Source organism: Lichenostomus cassidix, chromosome 11 (assembly GCF_008360975.1).
Source record: "Lichenostomus cassidix isolate B80296 chromosome 11, HeHo_3.0, whole genome shotgun sequence".
NCBI lineage: Eukaryota > Metazoa > Chordata > Aves > Passeriformes > Meliphagidae > Lichenostomus > Lichenostomus cassidix.
Window position 1 is genome coordinate 3,219,025 of NC_139492.1, and position 9,343 is coordinate 3,228,367.

General features: G+C 43.5%; 1 long non-coding RNA gene across 1 annotated transcript; it reads left to right on the forward strand.

Annotated features, from left to right (window-relative positions):
- Window positions 1-4,627: 4,627 nt before the first annotated feature.
- On the forward strand, window positions 4,628-5,848 carry LOC146432068 (uncharacterized). Its single transcript, XR_014854400.1, has 3 exons — window positions 4,628-4,838; window positions 4,950-5,038; window positions 5,133-5,848. It is a non-coding gene; the product is annotated as an uncharacterized LOC146432068 (long non-coding RNA).
- The last annotated feature ends 3,495 nt before the right edge of the window (window positions 5,849-9,343 follow it).

The following is a 9,343-nucleotide window of genomic DNA, read 5'->3' on the forward strand; positions in this document are numbered from 1 at the left end:
GGAAACAGACAGTCCTAGCAGTTCAGTATTGAAAATGGGATGTCTTGAGGGGAAAAAATAGAGCTAGTGAGAGTGTATTTCAAATAATAAAGTGCATTCAGTAGTAATTAATCTGTAAAGTGACAATATGAACAGACTGGCTGGATCCTCCTTGTCTGGTTATTTTGCTGTGTGCCAACACAGAGCTATTCAGGGATACCAGAGCAGTTTGTTAGGTACATGACAGGGTGGTATATGACTAAAATTTCCTGGAATTACATATGCACTTGACTTTTCATGTACACAAAATCTGACTGAAGCCTGTGTTAGGTTTGCAGTGCCATTCTTCTCATGCTTTTCTCATTTGTGTTTCAAAAAACTGGCTGAAGTTCCTGGTTTCAGGTCTGCAGATTTTCCTCCAAGACAACCATTTTGTTTGCCCACTGCACTGCTACTGGAAGGGGACAGCAACTCTTCCCCACCCAAGATGAAGTAAGGGGAAGAAAGAGCCTCAAAAATCAGACCTGTTGTCATGGAAACCAGAACAAGGATTTTCGAGGCCAAAATGGATGCATTTGTACACCAGAGACGACGAAAATCCTACCCTTTTATTAAAACACTTTTATTAAGTGGAAAATGTCTTTATCATAGGGAGCCAGATATTTACCAGCTCAACAAATGCTGCAGTGTAAAAGCAGTATGTGGGTAATTTTTTCATTCTGTAATACAATATGATCTCATCAGCACCAATGGCTCATGCACTTGAGAGAAAGGCAGTAGTAGCCATAGAAACAGCTTGCTCTTCCTGAGTGGGAGAAGGTATCGTGTGACACCCAGTTTTGGTGGTGGCCTCACACTCTGCCAGATTTGGGGCTGCTTGTGAGTGCAAGGGGGTTTTTGATGCAACTCAAGCCACTGGAATGACTTTTATTCTGTGCAGCTCCCTGGCTCTGAAAGGCGGTGCATAGGGGAGGGAGATTCTTTCTGCAGGATGGGGATAAAAGGTGGCTCCAAGGGTGCTTGTAAAAACAATGCTGTTGCTTGTCCTCCCTGTGTTGTTAGAAAGCATGTCACTACAGCACTGGAGTAAAATCAGGGCCAGTGTACTCTGTACTTGTGTTTGTGTGGAGAGATGATGTACAAATGAACAACAAACCTGCCTGAGGCCACAGAGAAAGACAAGGACAGACCTTGGGAAAAAAAAAAAAAAAAAAAAAAAGAGGTTTTTTCATTTTTCACTCCCAGCCTTCCACACAGAGCATTTCACCACTTCACTTTCTCTTCCCCACCACCTTGAATCTCCCCTTCCCCACATCAGCTGCCAGTACAGAGCCCACCTTACAGGCAGAGCTTGGTTTGGACACTTGTCTCCTGTGACACATTTTCTGTTTAGTGCTGGAAATCGCTGCTTTAAACTGCAACTTGAGCTCTGTCTGGGGACACACGCTCTGAGTCACCTCTAGCAGCAGATGATTTACAGGCAGCCCTTCAAAGCTGTCGCAGCTCACTGTTATTATCTTGATCTCACTGCTGCCTTACTCAGTACAAAAGCACAGGTTATCCTTTTGCTTTTTTGCCATGCCTAATTGGGCCCAAAACTGTAAAGAGCAAGACTGACCTTTAACAGCTCTTTGTTCTGGGGAGGATAGATGTGCAGTTTAAGAATATTTGTTGTTAATGATGGTTTCACTCTTATGTGATAAAAGTACAGCTTGAAAGCAGAAAACAAAGAGCAAGCTGCTGTGTTCTGCTCTGGAGAGCACCTGTGGGAGACACATCTGCCACACTTGTTTTATGAAGGTACTGGACTACCCACACGTGGAATAAACTCTGAGATGGAAGCAGTTTATTGCCCTAACTTCCTCCCACAGCTTATGGTTCCAGTAGTAGCACAGCTGGATCACACAGGAAGCTGCTCCAGAATCAGGCCTTTACAGCCCAAAGTTTTGGAAAAAAATCCCAACCTGTAACTGATTGGAGTAATCTGGAAATACTGAGATATGCAAGGATATGACTGCATACTATATATAGTGTGTGTATATATATATATATATATATACATATATATATATATATATATATATATGCACACATACACCCCTGGGAACAGCATGAGGCAGGAACAGCTTCCTCTCTCACACTTTAATCTGGTGTCTCACCTTTTCCTGGAAACTCTTGGAGCAGAGATCCCAGCAACAACTGGGTGTTCCCAAAATCTGCACTGGTTTGGGAAGCACTGCTTTGGACAATGACCATTCCATCACGGGCACTTGGTTACTCAGTGAGAGGTAAGCCAAAGACTTTGGACTCACATAGACACATTCCAAATCTGGACAAAAATATGGGAAGCAGTAAAAAGATGAGCTAAGGTGGTAAAGAAAGTGTACTGCACAAAAAGAGAATGAATAGATCAAATCCAGCCCAGGTGGAAGGGAAGAAGCTGTGTGGGAAAAGGAGCTGCACGTAACAAAGCAGTGCAATGCCACTTGCACAAACCCCTGAAACTGCAAGAAATTTATTAGTTCACTCAATGGCTCTTGAAACCACAAGCCATGATCATGTTTCCATCACTCCTTTCAAAACCTAAGAGTTTTTCATACAACAGAGGACAAAACACTGGTTTCTTGTTACATGGTGGGTGTCAATATTGCTCACTGCCAAGAAACACAGCTGCCCTGCTGAAAAACACTTCTTTCACTAGTAACTACAAATCTAAGATGCTTCAAGGGGTTTTCTCCCACTGTTTGGAGAAGGAGAAAGAGTCTGCATGCATTAAAGAGGTGAACAAGGGTGAAAATGAGTTCAGGAATGTTACCAGGATTTTCCCATCTCTTATTCAAACACTTTTGTTTGCCAGACGCAGAACTCTACAGCTGTTTGATGTTTTTCACTGGGTTTCCCACCTCATTGTTTCTGATGGCGGTAGCACTTCCAGGGTTTGGGGTCATTAGACCAAACAGTCTGACCCCACAGACACAACTCTGATAACACCCTGTGAGGTGATCCATGCTCACAAAGACTTCAGAAAGTCTGGGCCACAGTACTACTGTGTGTAGTGTTGCCCACATTACAATTGAAATGGATGGAATTAGGCTGTGTTCTGAGGAAATGAGACCTTCTGTTTCCATCCGGAGCAAAAGGATACTCTGCTTTCCGTCCTGAAGTACTACATATGGAAACAGATAAAGTTATGTATTTTCAGACTCGAAAACTTCCTTATTAGAATAAATACCCTCAACAAATTCTAAAATTCCCTCATCGAAAGCAGTCTTTAAATGAAACAACACAAAATTAAACCAAACAAACAAACAAAAAAAGAAGCAAACCCACAGAGTATTGATATTCAGTAAGAGACAAAATTCCACCATTTGACTCCTTTACTCAGTTACAGACTTGCTGTACTCCTCTACAGTTTTCACTAAACTTCATTACAACCCTTTGCAAACAAAACAAAAGAGTTGGGTAATGCAATAAGTAATCTGGCCTATTTAATTCAAACTAAGCCTGGGCTAAGCAGAAAATAAACAGAAGGGGCTGTTGTAGAGTTTCTCAGCATCAGAGGTTGCATATTTCATGGAAAAGATTCTCTTGTTAAGGATTGTTTGCCTCATTAAATTGGCTCCAGTTTATATGAACGTTATAGCAAATGTTTTCTTAAAGTAAAAGACCTCATAACTCCAACCTGGGCCATAAGCCTTGTTATGAAATAAGTTGTGAGCATTGTATATCAAACTACATCAAGGGCATGTTAAAAATGGCCAACAGAAGCATCCTGGGAAATGCCAGAGCTCAGGACAGCTTGTGATGTAGTCTATCTCTGGATGAAGCAGGAACTTTCTCAGTTTCCAGGTACAGAGCAGCACATATCTGACACCTGGGGCACACAAAGGCCTGAAAAGAGTAATGTCTTCCTCTGATTCTCCCAAAGTGGAAGCCACAAACTTATCTCTTCTTCTCACTCCACACAGCTTGTTTTTAATTTCTTTTAGGTTTGTGGAGTCCAGAAGTCAGCATGGGCAGCATCTCATATCTTCATTAGTGCTCCAAGCATAAGCTCTAGAATATTTTTGTACATAAATTATCCCACCTTTTCCCTATTTGATCTAGCCATGTAATAATTCCACATAGTTCTTCCCACGAAACAACTGTGAATCAGAATCAAAGGATCAAATGGATCCCTGGATCCAACCTCCATTCAAAATGCTACAGTATTCCAAGGAAGACAAGGCCAGGGCAGTCTAGGAGAACTTTATATTAATATTCTCCCATCACTGTGGGTCATGATTTTTTTTCCAGTCACCCAGATCTAGTCCACAGCAGATAGAAATGTTTATGATCTATCTACCTGCAAGACAAGCTACAATTTAATTTAGTAAAGTCAGGCATTGCAGTTTTGCTGTAGATATGGTGGCTGCACCTTGGCAACAACACATTTACAGGAGGCTTTTATCCCACCTGTAAGTACATTTTCTAAGATACTGCATATTCTTATCTCTTCCCATAATCATAGAATGATAGAATGGTTTGGAGGTGACCTTAAACATGATTTAGTTCCAACCCCCAATAATCAGATTCATCTGTTCACTGCACCCTTTCTTTCTCCTTTTATAGAAGAGCTGGTTACCAGCAGGCAGAGGGGTTTGTAAAGGGAAGTACAAAGACTTGCAAAACCCAGGACTTCCTTTGTGACTACCTAAGGACTCAGTTCTGGTGAGACTCAGACTCTTTCTTTTACCCTTATATGGCAATCCCACAAAAAACCCGAAGGCAAATCAGGTGAGAAGCTGTGAAGGTAGAGCTCTAGCAGCAGCCAGTGACAGGCAGAGCTGAACAACATGGATATAAAAGGGCATCAGGGGGTAGGTTTGGATGATACCTTTTAAAGTCAAAGGAATTTTGTGCTGAGGTCACCCTACAGATGATCAAGGGGCTGAGCCTACAACTAGTTTCACCAAATAATATTTTTGCAGGGTTTCACTCACTGTGACTGCAGATGGCTTGTGAAGCTTCATGTCTCCATCAAAACAGGAAACACAAAGCCTAATGGCATTAAAAAGAGGTGAAATTACTTTTGTGTTCACTAGACCCTAAAATGTGGCTGAGAGTCTTTCATAATTTAACTCTTTTAACTCAAATGTGACCTCTTTTGCAAGGGCCAGAGTTCTGCAATATAGTGTAACCGAAATGCTGAGTAATAACTGGGAAGTGAGAGCATCAGACGTGTTTCCTCCATGTGACTTACAGCAGTGCTTATCAAGACTCCAGGCTGCAAGAGGGTTATTTTGAAGTACAGTTCCAATCTCCCTTTCACAGAAGGTGAATATACCCCCAAAATACCCTGCTGAAAAGTGCCTCTGGTGTGATATCACCATTTGTGGAGCTCTCAGATGCCTGTGGCTGAGAGGCCTGGCGTTCTGCTCATTGCATGTGTGAATGCAGCTAATTATAAGCTCTTTGGGACTGAAATCCTCTCTGTCTGCACAGTCTTTGGCACAGCAGGGTCCCTTTCTCAGCTGGTCTTCAGTGAGAACAGAGTGCAAGGTATGAATCATTTCAAAGGTGAATCAGAATGATTCTGAATCACTGACACCAGAGGGGAACAACCTTAACATACGTATACAAACTGCAAAATTTCTCTGCTCCAGCTCAAGAGAGGACAAAAAAAAAATTAAAGAAACTAAAAGATAAGCAAGGTAAAACAGATGTACTTGATATAAACACACAGCTGCTTAGCTCATCATTTACATTCTATATTGTTATCTTGAAATAATTTCACTGAAGGAGATTTACCTGAAATGAGAGACTTGAACTGAAGATTACCCAGAACTAAGGTCATCTGGATTTTCTGTGCTCTTGGCAAATTAATAAAACCAAACCTACTCCAATTTATTCAAGTCAAAAGCATATGGTCTTTTAAATAAAATAGTTTGGGGTTTTGTGGTTTTGTTTTTTTTCACTCTGCAATCAAACACTTCTATCACCAGTCCACAAAATTAGCCTCAATTGTTTATAGAACCTTCTTGTGTTTTCTTCCTCTTTTTTATGCACCAGTATATTCTTGAATGTCCTTAAAAGGCATCTTAGTGTATTCTCTCTTTCTTACTGGCAGAAACAAAGCTCTCCAGACACCTAACCAGCTCTGCTGAGTATCTGAAAATACACACGAGGAAGTGACGACTCATTTAAGGAGAGCTGCGAATTGCTGCCCTTATGCACCAGGTTTCCAGCTTGCCTTTTTACGCCCTCGGTGCAAAAGAGGCATTGAAATGGTGTTTAGCCTGTGACCTGCAAATTCCCCCGCAGCAGGAGCATAATCTGTGTGATTTAACGTTAGCATCTTGTGGCTTTAACAGCAGGTTCCACTGCAGTTTACAGCCTAATGTCACAGGCAAGTGACAAAACGCTACCCAGGAGGAGCAGAAAGCTCGGGTTAGATTGACAGGCAGGGCAAATAAACCCACAGTTCACAGTCACCTCTGTCACAAACGGTCAAGGCTTCAACAAAAGAGGATGAATTTGAGTTAAGCCAGGCCAGGTACCTTTCAGTGGTCTTTCTGAGCTCAGCAGTTGGAGAAAAGAGGCAATGAAATCATCATGTGTTTGTAGAGATGATAGTGGAAAATCAGACTTAGGTAGCTGCTTGTCAGTCTTAGTGCAAGGTCAGTTAGACTAGAAGCCCCAGTCTGGTATTTCCAGACTGAAAAGAGATCCTACAGAAAGAGATAAAATCTGAAACACAACCCGTAAAACAAATAAATGTAAAAATCCAACTGCGTGTGAAGCAATAAATCCACAGAAACACTAACCTCTAAAAATAAGCTAAAGAAGAAAAAGTTAACTTGAATGAAAACACTTTGGTTTTCTCATTCTGTATGTTCCACTTTTCGTCTTAGGCATCAACTGGAAGTTCATTAAGGCTGGTAAAAAACAAACACACAGTAGACATTTGAGGACCTGTTTATGTAGCCCAGAGAGGGAGCTGCACCAAGAACCGATTTTTGTCCTCATGGTCATTATGAAGAGTTAATGTGAAAGGGATGAACTAATTTATTACACAAGCTTTTCCTTCTGCTCGCACTCAGTGTGTAAACAGGGGACTCCAAACCCACCCGGAGCAGTGCTGAAGCCCGCAGTGTGGGCTGCACAGCCAACTTCCTAAACATGCGATGCCATCGTGTGGGCAAAGGCGGCTCCAGCAGCTTCCAAATGAACTTGGCTGAATTTCATACCATCCTACAATGTTTTGAGTTGTTTTGAGTTAAAATGGTTATCTAGTGCCTGCTACGGGCAGGGACACCTTCCACTAGCCCAAGTTGCGTTCACATTGTATGAATCTCCCCTTAATTTGCTCGCTTTTGCTTGCTGTGTCCTGACCCTGCTGATCCAAGCTGGGTAACTCCTGTGCCTCTAGTGGCGACCAGAGCGAATCTGAAACATTATCCACCTTGGAATTCTTGTCTATGTGTTTCTAAATCTGAGCTGGCAACAGGAAGAACATTCTACAGGTTTTTATGAAATTTTGCATCCATGAAAGTTAAAAAAAACCCCACAACTAAAACGTGTGTTTTAATTTTATCAAGATTTTTACTCATTCCTGCAAAAGAGCAAAACAATGGGAGTTCTGTCGTGGTTAGTACAGACAGAATTACAGAATCACAGAATGGTTTGGGTTGGAAAGGACCTTAAAGCTCATTTCATTCCAGCTGTTGCCATGGGCAAGGACACCTTCCACTATCCCAGGTTGCTCCAAGCCTCATCCACTGCTGGCCTTGAAAACTTCCAAGGATGAAGCAATAATAATTTCTCTGGGCAACTAGTTGGGTTTTTTTGGTTGGTTTTTTTTTTTTTTTTTGTTTTTTAATTCTCCTTTTTTTTTTTTTTTTTTATATATATATATAAAGGAATATTGCTGCTTTCTGGAGAAACCACACTGAAGAGACTATAATTAAAAGTTAAATGCTGGAGCTGCTAACCTGTTCCATAGTACCTGGTTGCAGAAACCTCACACCACCAGCTGTGTAGGAGTCTGCCCATTCTCCTCCTGGCTCAGAGGAGAAGGAGGCTTCACACAGAGCTCAGGCTGCAAGAAAACCAACCAGAGTAAGACAAATCCTGGCCAAAAATGGTGTCACTGCTATGAAGGCGAAGGCTTTGGTCTGTTACAGGAACCAAACCCTGTGGCTGAAAGAACAAGGGGATTGCTGCTGAGCAATATAAATGAGATGGAAAGCTGTCAACCCCAAAAAAAGTGAGTTCTGGGACCAGAGTTTTGCAGCCACTGAGGTTATAATTTTTCTCCCAAGTATTCACATGTCTGACAGAAGGCATGGCCAGTCCCTGTGACCTTGCATTTGTCCCTCAGCCCAAGTACAGCCTTTTTACCTCTCAGCCTTAGAAAAGCCTGATTTTCCAGTCACGAGACAGAAATTGAACCTATTCATTGAGAAATTGTGTTTTCCCTCCACTCCCCATTGCCACTGAAATTCACCAGAGCCCGAGTGTTTACCCTGAAACTGACCTGTTTGTATTTATTACACACAGCCTTTCCCTTCCCAAAGGCCACCAGCTGCTTCCAGCACAGATCAGGGCCAGCAACACCTTCTCCCACAGATACTTTTTGGGATGGTTTTTAAAACGCTTCAGCACAGGGCACCCAGCACCTCAGCCCTGGCAGGAGCTCTGGGGGGAGGTTGCTCTGTCCCACCTACAGCTCTGAATTTTTACTTTCTTTTTGAAACACGTTTTAGGGCCAGGGCGGCTGAGGGAAAAGGGACACCTCAGGACGAAGGGTCTCCTCAGGAAGGAGGGTTCATTGGGAAAGGAAGGTTTCCTCAGGGGGGATGGATCCCTAAAGGCATCTCCAGGGAGAAGGGTCTCCTCAGGGTGGAGGGTCCCCTCAAAAAGGAGGGTTTCCTCGGGGAGAAAGGTGGTGAGTTCCCTTAGAAAGTAGGATCTCCTCAGAGAAAAGCGTTCCCTTAGAGAGAAGGCTCCCCTCAGGGCTGAGGAGCCCCTCAGCGAGGCGCGGCCGCCGCACTCTCCGCAGTTCTCAGGCTGCCGCCTCAGCGCCTTGCACTGCGGGCTGGGCACTGCCCGCCGGATCGCGGGGCAACACCGCTGCTCCTCGCCTTCCCGGCTTTCCTCCATCCCTTCCCGGCTTTCCTCCATCCCTTCCCGGCTTTCCTCCATCCCTTCCCGGCTTTCCTCCATCCCTTCCCGGCTTTCCTCCATCCCTTCCCGGCTTTCCTCCATCCCTTCCCGGCTTTCCTCCATCCCTTCCCGGCTTTCCTCCATCCCCTCCCGGCTTTCCTCCATCCCTTCCCTGCCTCCTCCGCCCGTCCGTCCCTCCCCGCGGCTGAAGGCCAGC